Here is an 8,729-nt window from a genome sequence, read left to right on the forward strand (position 1 = left end):
AAATAAGAGTTTATTTCTGTCAGAACTGACATAAGTCGGATTTAAAATATCTCGACCTAAGGCAGAGTTTAACAGTATATTAACAGTCTCATACAATATTAAACTCTGCCTTAAGATTTTAACGAGCAGTTGGTTTACCTTTATTGTTCATGACCTTACCAAGAGTCACGCAAATGAAAGGACGGATTTTGTTTCAACTAAACATTGGCATAAATCTAAGTCACAAGACATCTACGCTGTCTTCATTTCTTTAAAATTGTACAAATGGTGAATAAAATTAATCGCGCAGATGTCATAGATCAATCAATACAAAAGAAAAGTTTGGTTTTGAAACTTCGCTTGTCTTTAATTCAGAAAAAGAAAAATTGATGGTGTTTAATCATTGGACTGTATTTGGTATTTTCGTTTATAGAACTGGGATTAAGAATATACATTCGAAATCCTTTCTCTGCTATTTAAACGTGACAGAAAACTTTTTAGTAAGTGATGAGGATTGGTGTTTCGAAAAATATCTGAACTGCTAAAATTATTTTTTTTTCAATCCTAATGCATTCTTATAACTTTAAGAATTTTGTTATTGTTTAGGTTTCTCTATCAGAATGCCTCGGTTCTATTTTATTAACTTATGCTATGGTAAGTAAAAGTAGGTCTAACAATGACACCTTAAGTTACGAACAAGCGAAAATAGGGATAACTCTATAACTTGTCCCCGGGGGGACAACGGTAAGTCTACAAATTTATAATGTTAAAATTCGGGGCTCAAATACTCTTGAGATCACCCACTGTAGGTTTGTTCTAAAATAGCCCCAATAGTTTAGCCCAAATATCCCTTAAGCCCAATAAGTCTGCTTTCTGAAAGTCTATAGAAAAGTACCACATTTTTTTCCAATTCTCACTTACTGAATGAACAATATGTGGACTTTTTCTGTCAAATATTGTTGAAAAGGAACAAAATGTTCAAAAAAAAAAGCTGATAAAACTGCCCAAAAATTGGGAAAAACTGATATATTTATCAAAAATGAAGAAAATTCAATAGGGTATGGAGTCAAACATTTCTTAGCTAGTCAGAGGCTAGAGGGAAGGAACAAAGGCATCAGGAACAGACCATCAGAAGACTGGAAAATGTTTAAATAAATAAAGTTCTAGAATTGACATCAAACAAAACAGTTAAATAATTTTGGCCATAGAAAGAGAATAGAGATGATTTTTTTCCTCGCATCCATACAATCACTCTGTAATATAAATAAAACTTTCTTAGCCGAAGATGGCTCCTGCTCTGCAAAAAAATTATATTTGTGTCCTCTAGTCCTACTAATCTCACTGTTAAGTATGAAAAAGATGATGCATGAACTCGATAAATCCCCTTTACTACCTTAAACACCTCAATCAGATTGCCTCTAACTCATCTATTTTCAAGAGAAAACAATTTTAGAGATTTGAACCTCTCCTTGTATGACAACCCCTCTATCCCAGGCACCATTTCAAACGATTCAATGTTCTCCCTAGGGTGAGGTGCCCAAAACGGAACACAAAATACTCCAAATGTGGCCTAACCAATGACCTATACAATGAAATTATAACCTCTTTAGACTGGTATTCAGTATTTCCTATTAGCGTAGAAGTCTCAATAAAGGATTAGAGTCTAATTAATGTATTTAGAAATACAAAACCGATGCTATGTGCTTTGGCGCCCAACAGAACAAAGAACAGATACAAAACCGATGCTACGTGCTTTGGCGCCCAACAGAACAAAGAACAGATACAAAACCGATGCTTCGTGCTTTGGCGCCCAACAGAACAAAGAACAAATACAAAACCGATGCTACGTGCTTTGGCGCCCAACAAAACAAAGAACAGATACAAAACCGATGCTATGTGCTTTGGCGCCCAACAGAACAAAGAACAAATACAAAACCGATGCTATGTGCTTTGGCGCCCAACAGAACAAAGAACAAATACAAAACCGATGCTACGTGCTTTGGCGCCCAACAGAACAAAGAACAGATACAAAACCGATGCTATGTGCTTTGGCGCCCAACAAAAAAGAACAGATATTAAAATTATCAGTTGTTCTATATTTAAAACAGCTAAGAAGAAGAATTCGTTTTATATTTCTATTCAATCTTCAAGACAAGCATCAAGAGTGATGTGCACATGTTTGGTTTATATACAGTTTAGACCGTGAGAAAAGTGCAGGTTGCCAAGTAATAAATGCATCCTCGATATGTTTCACATCATTAACAGTAGCAATATACGTATAATGTGTGTGCAGTTATAAACGGACTTAGATAATTGCAATGTTTTGCTTACCTTATTCAAGTTCATACAATATTTCTTAATAAAACTCTTAACGTACTTAAAATAGTTACAAAAAAGATTGTTAGTTAATAAATTGCTTGCTGAACAACAATTTGTAAAGAATAGCAGAGCTTGTTTTGTTTGTTGAAGTCAGCAAAATATAATTAAGCGTTAAGAAATGTTTATGGTTTATAACGCCTTATGCTGACGAAGCTTGATCGGTAGATTGTATAGCATTACGTTTTAAATAAGATTGCTAATCGTTTTTCACCAATTTTTCTTTGTTGCTTCTATACGGCAAACTACAGCCAACGAGGCTTTTTTTCCCCAATATCATAGACCATCAGGCTGGCTGGGACTACAATACAAAGACGTGCTTTGAAATTCTGAAATTCATTTTTATTTTGTACTGACGTCCTTAAACAAATTAGACTAAAAATGGATCGCTTTTCGTTTTGCGAGTATATTTTAAACAAAATATTAACTGAATATTGTGTCGAAATTTAGTAATATTTCTGTAAAAAAAATTATAAGTTATGTTTTCTTTAATTCAATAAAAATTATTTTTGTCGGAATTGCATTATATACTTAAACGTGTTCAGATTATAGTTTTGTTTAGAGATATAACCTTCTATAATACCTGAAATAATGTTCATACATTTACAATTATCAATTTACACTATAAATTCTAAGCAATAAGTTTTATTAAGTCAAAATAAGAGAAATTATATATATTGTGCTTTTGTATTTCCACATAATAACATACCCTCCTAGATATATCTCAATTTACTAAGTTAAGACAGGTTTAAACTTCGTAAAGTATTTTATTCACTCTCAGATGATAACACCAGATAAATACAGGTTTAAAGACCCATTAGAGTAGCACACTGTAATAAAACGATTTTTGAGCATTACTATCCATGTCGTCACGTCCTGTCAGGCATTATTTGACAACCGTGTATCTTTTCAATCATTCTGTAGCGTAGTTTTCATTGCAAAGTACATTTAAACTTTTAAAATTAAAGGTGCAGTAGACAACGACAAAACAAGCTTTATGAGAGGGTTGAACAGATGTAAATGTGATAACACTTATTCATACACAGTTACAGATTGTACTCTTAATTTATCTAAACATTCTATAAATAGCTATAATTCATTCAATCTATGTCAGAACACATGCATAAATGGATATAGCTCACTTAATTTATGTTAGAACGTGTACAGAAATGGATATAACTTATTCAATCTATGTTAGACCAAATATAGAAATGGCTGTAACTCATTCAGCGACAGAACAAAGAAGCTTTTTAACAGAAACAAGCACATTATTAACATTCAATTATTATTATAGGCCATTGTTTTTTCTTTACAGGTTTTTTACTTTATTCTGTAATTGTTTGTCTTGACAAATGAAAGAACCTTAGACCACATACAGAAATCATTATAACTCATTCTATATATGTTAGACCACGAATAAGTAGCTATAGCTCATTGTACTGATGTTAGAACACACAAAGAAATGGGTATAACTCATTCAGTCTATGTTAGAACATACATAGAAATGGATATAACTGAGTTAATTTATGTTAGACCACATATAGAAATAATTTGTTTGTTTGTTTTTTAATTATGCACAAAGCTACACAAGGGCTATCTGTGCTGTGACCACCACTGGTATCGAAAACCAGTTTCTAGCGTTGTAAGGCCTCAGACATACCGCTGTGTCACTGAGAGGCTACAGAAATAGATACAAATCATTCAATCTATGTTAGAACATGTATAGAAATTGATATAACTAATTCAATCTATGTTAGACCACATATAGAAATGGATATAGATTATTAAATCTACTACATATAGAAATGGGTATAAATTATTCAATCTATATTAAACCACATATAAAAATTGATATAACTAATTCAATCTATGTTAGACCACATATAGAAATAGATATAAATTATTAAATCTACTACCTATAGAAATGGATATAAATTATTCAATTCATATTAAACCACATATAGAAATGGATATAACTAATTCAATCTATGTTAGACCACATATAGAAATAGATATAAATTATTAAATCTACTACATATAGAAATGGATATAAATTATTCAATTTATATTAAACCACATATAGAAATGGATATAACTAATTCAATCTATGTTAGACCACATATGGAAATAGATATAAATTATTAAATATATGTTAGAGCAGATATATAGAAATGACAGAGCTCGTTCAACCTATGTTATACCACACATAGGAATGTATGTAATTCATTATGCGTGGCGAAGATATGGCATAACATTTCCTTTGTTTTAAATTATATTAAATTAAAGTAATTCAACTGAACTTCATTTTAATTCTGGTTATTTATAAGCATGTGTGTTTGTGTCGCTTGCAGAAAATATCTCTTGCAACTTCTGTTAAAGATGTTTTCCTGAACGAAGGTGTCCCTTTAGTTAATAAGGCTACTACGCATACATCCAAAGAGGGTATTGCTAATATGATTGCAATGTGTTCATTTGTGTATGACAAAGAGAGAGTCAACATTGCCAGCTACTTATACGTAAAAAGGGCTACTGTTAAGAGACTATGAAAACACCATTTAATTTGTATATGATATTATTAATCCCACGAGGAATATGAAAAAATTACAGCAGTAGCGCTAGTGCTTTAAGAATTGATTATTTAACGCAAGTGTGCTATGTGATATTTAACGTAAAATAAGTGTGCTTTATATAAGACTTGGTAAGTTGTTAGGTAATTATGAAAACGTCACGAACGAAAATTGGCAAAGTTTTACATAAAATATAGTACATACGGATCAAAGCTAGCAGTTTTATAATTATAAAATCATAATAATAATTATCTAACAATTAATAAAACCCGTACGAAAGCTAGCGATTCATTACCTAACAAACACACACATATATATATATGTATAGACTGAATAAGTTATATCCATTTATATATGTGGTCTGTCATAGATTAAATAATTATATCCATTTCTGGATATAACTTATTCAATCTATGTTAGACCACATATATTTCTATATGTGGTCTAACATAGATTGAATAAGTTATATCCATTTCTATATGTGGTCTAACATAGATTGAATAAGTTATATCCAATTCTATATGTGGTCTAACATAGATTGAATAAGTTATATCCATTTATATATGTGTGGTCTGTCATAGATTAAATAATTATATCCATTTCTATATGTGGTCTAACATAGATTGAATAAGTTATATCCATTTTTATATGTGGTCTAACATAGACTGAATGAATTCTATCCAATTCTATATGTGGTCTAACATAGATTGAATAAGTTATATCCATTTCTATTCATGTAGTAAAGTGTATGAGATATTAATCTCATTACAGTAATATATATTACAACATTTCAACATTGGCCCACTATGATTTTACAAGAAGAAGTGTTAACAATACCATTCCAGCTAAGCCTTGTTTGTTAACAAATAGTACGTTGCTGCCGAAGAATACCAGAGATATGGTATCATCCACATATCACTACTACATGACTTGCCCCATCAACTAAGACGTTATTTATCCTGGTAAGTTTGTCCAACTTTTTAGTTAGAAATTCAATGCCTAATAATAAATACATCCCATTTAAAAGTCAGGAATTCGTCGTTTATAAGTATGTAAATATGAAACTCTAATAAGAGGAAAATTATCAGTTAACAATAAATACAACGTGCCAGAAAGCTAGAATATGTTTGTCTAAAGTTGAGAACGCTACACGTGAACGCATTCATCAGTTAACAATTGTTAACTGATGAATGCGTTCACGTGTAGCGTTCTCAACCTAAGACAAACATATTCTAGCTTTCTAGCACGTTGTATTTATAAATACAACGTGCTAGAAAGCTAGAATATGTTTATCTAAAGTTGAGAACGCTACATGTGAACGCATTCATCAGTTAACAATAAATACAACGTGTTGGAAAGCTAGAATATGTTTGTCTTAGGTTGAGAACGCTACACGTGAACGCATTCATCAGTTAACAGTAAATACAACGTGCTAGAAAGCTAGAATATGTTTGTCTAAAGTTGAGAACGCTACATGTGAAAGCATTAATCAGTTAACAATAAAGATAAGGAACGAAAAAACGAACCGATTTTTCCCAGACTTTAAGTGCACACTTCATGATATTAACTACGGTCATATCAAGGTTATCTAAGAAATAACTACTGGCTTAGAGATTAATCTCTATTATAGCACTATCTTTATCGAAATATAATGCTCTAACTTCTTATTTCAGAACAAAGTGACTTGCAGAAATTATTTTAAACAACGTATAATAACCAAGTTATTCAGAATGTCGTTTAAAATAACTGGAAAGTCAAATCAGATGCGCATGTGACTAATTAAAATTTCATAGCTTAATGTCAAATTTTCAACAATAAAAATGCTCCTTTGAGTCTTTAGATTATTTACCTGTCAAAAATAAGGTATAAATCTCTCTCTCTCAGTTTACTTGTTAGAGTTTTTAATACGGCGCGTATTAATGGGCTCAAACAAATCCATGTGGATTATCTTTGAATTTATTAATGAATTAATTCACCACTATAAAACCGACAATAATGCATATTACAGCATTTCCTCACTGACCCAGTAGAGATTAAGATAAATAAATGCGCTCATACCACTTGAACAAGAACAATTGTTATGGTATGAACGTCTTTCGGTATCGAAGCGTGATTATGATCATCTTTCAAGTGCTACGACAAATATAAATAGCACTTTTCTGATTGTAGGGTTTCGTGTTATAATTTAACGTTATTGTAACGTTAACATTATATATATCAATGTGTTAATTGTTGGTAGTTTCGCTAACTCGTTAAGATATATCAAAGGGAAGGCAACTCTTGAGATACTCTAATCGAATGAGATTTGACAGTCAAGACACTCTTAGTGTCACACCCACGACCCGGAGATTTGACAGCCAGATACTCTTACTGTCACACCCACAACACGGAGATTTGACAGTCAGATACTCTTACTGTCACACCCACAACACGGAGATTTGACAGTCAGATACTCTTACTGTCACACCCACAACCCGGAGATTTGACATCCAGATACTCTTACTTCACACCCACAACCCGGAGATTTGACAGTCAGACATTTTTACTATCACACCCACGACCCCAAAGTGCAAAGCGTGAACTTGTATGTTTTTTTGTTCTTGTTTTGTGTGTGTGGCAACGGAACGGGAACAATAGACCCTTGGATTTGCAGTCCGGCACGCTAACCATTAGTTCCACAACGTGGACTAAAAAACAAGGTCCTTATTAAAACAATGCTACAGTACGATAAAACCTACCTATAACAATTGGTAAAATAACTTTCATACAGCAGAGAGTATTGAATGAATGAAGTATACGTAGGAGGTTATTACCTAGTGAATAGGAGTACCTCATACGTAAACTTTCGTGTAATCTTTTCTTTCGTCATGTTTCATTTACTAGAAATTACTCATCAGCAAACACTCTGCTCTATTGAAATCAGCTAATTATACGAAACGTTATACACGGAATGATGCTACTAATTCATTCCTGTTTCTGCAGCTTGAGAACAGAGAGTGTAAATTATTGAAGGCACATAACATGCGTAAATATATATATACTACATGTATAGCCAAGAATTTATTTTTAACAAGTCAAAAACACAGGAGCAATCAAATATTTAACAGGATTATTATTTTGAAATAAATTCTTTATTCCTGTGACACTGAGATCTGTTGGATTCAACGTCGGTCTCTTCAGTTGAACAACTTCACTACCAAGGCGATTTTTCTCGAAGCAAATGCCTCGATTACATCAATACACAGCATGCTTCTGAACACTAAAGTTAAAAACAAACACAAGATTTTCTTAGTTTCAGAAACGCCTGGAATAGCATGCTTGAAGGAAATTTTTGATTGATAATGTTTTTAGTTTTCTGCTTCGAAAGGAAGGAGGCGCGCAAGAGAGAAGGCTTGTTTGGCCAAGCTGTTGAGTGTGTCGCTTCCAGTAATTCCAGTGTGAAAAAAAAAAAGTTCTATGCAAAGCTGGATTCAGAAGACATTTAATGACTCTCACATCAAACTCCATTACAAATCTATTGGAAAGTTTTTTCTTTATAAGATAAATAACTATTTTTTATATTTTTTCTCTTCGTTTGACTTCATCAATTTACTCGGTGTACAGACAAAACAACCGAATAACGAAAAGCAGGCAGAAGCTTCTTAAAATCACTTAGATGTTTTAAGATAAGTTCATCTTTGTTTGTTTTGTTTTAAGTTAGTTTTTCTGGAGGGTTTTCAGAACTAATACTATTTGGTGCCTATTGTGGTGATAGTTTCTATAGTAAAGCCAGCCCCCCAGTGGCACAGCGGAATGTCTGCTGACTTC

The sequence above is a fragment of the Limulus polyphemus genome, unplaced genomic scaffold (genome assembly GCF_000517525.1).
Source record: "Limulus polyphemus unplaced genomic scaffold, Limulus_polyphemus-2.1.2 Scaffold1774, whole genome shotgun sequence".
NCBI classification, from domain to species: Eukaryota; Metazoa; Arthropoda; class Merostomata; order Xiphosura; family Limulidae; genus Limulus; species Limulus polyphemus.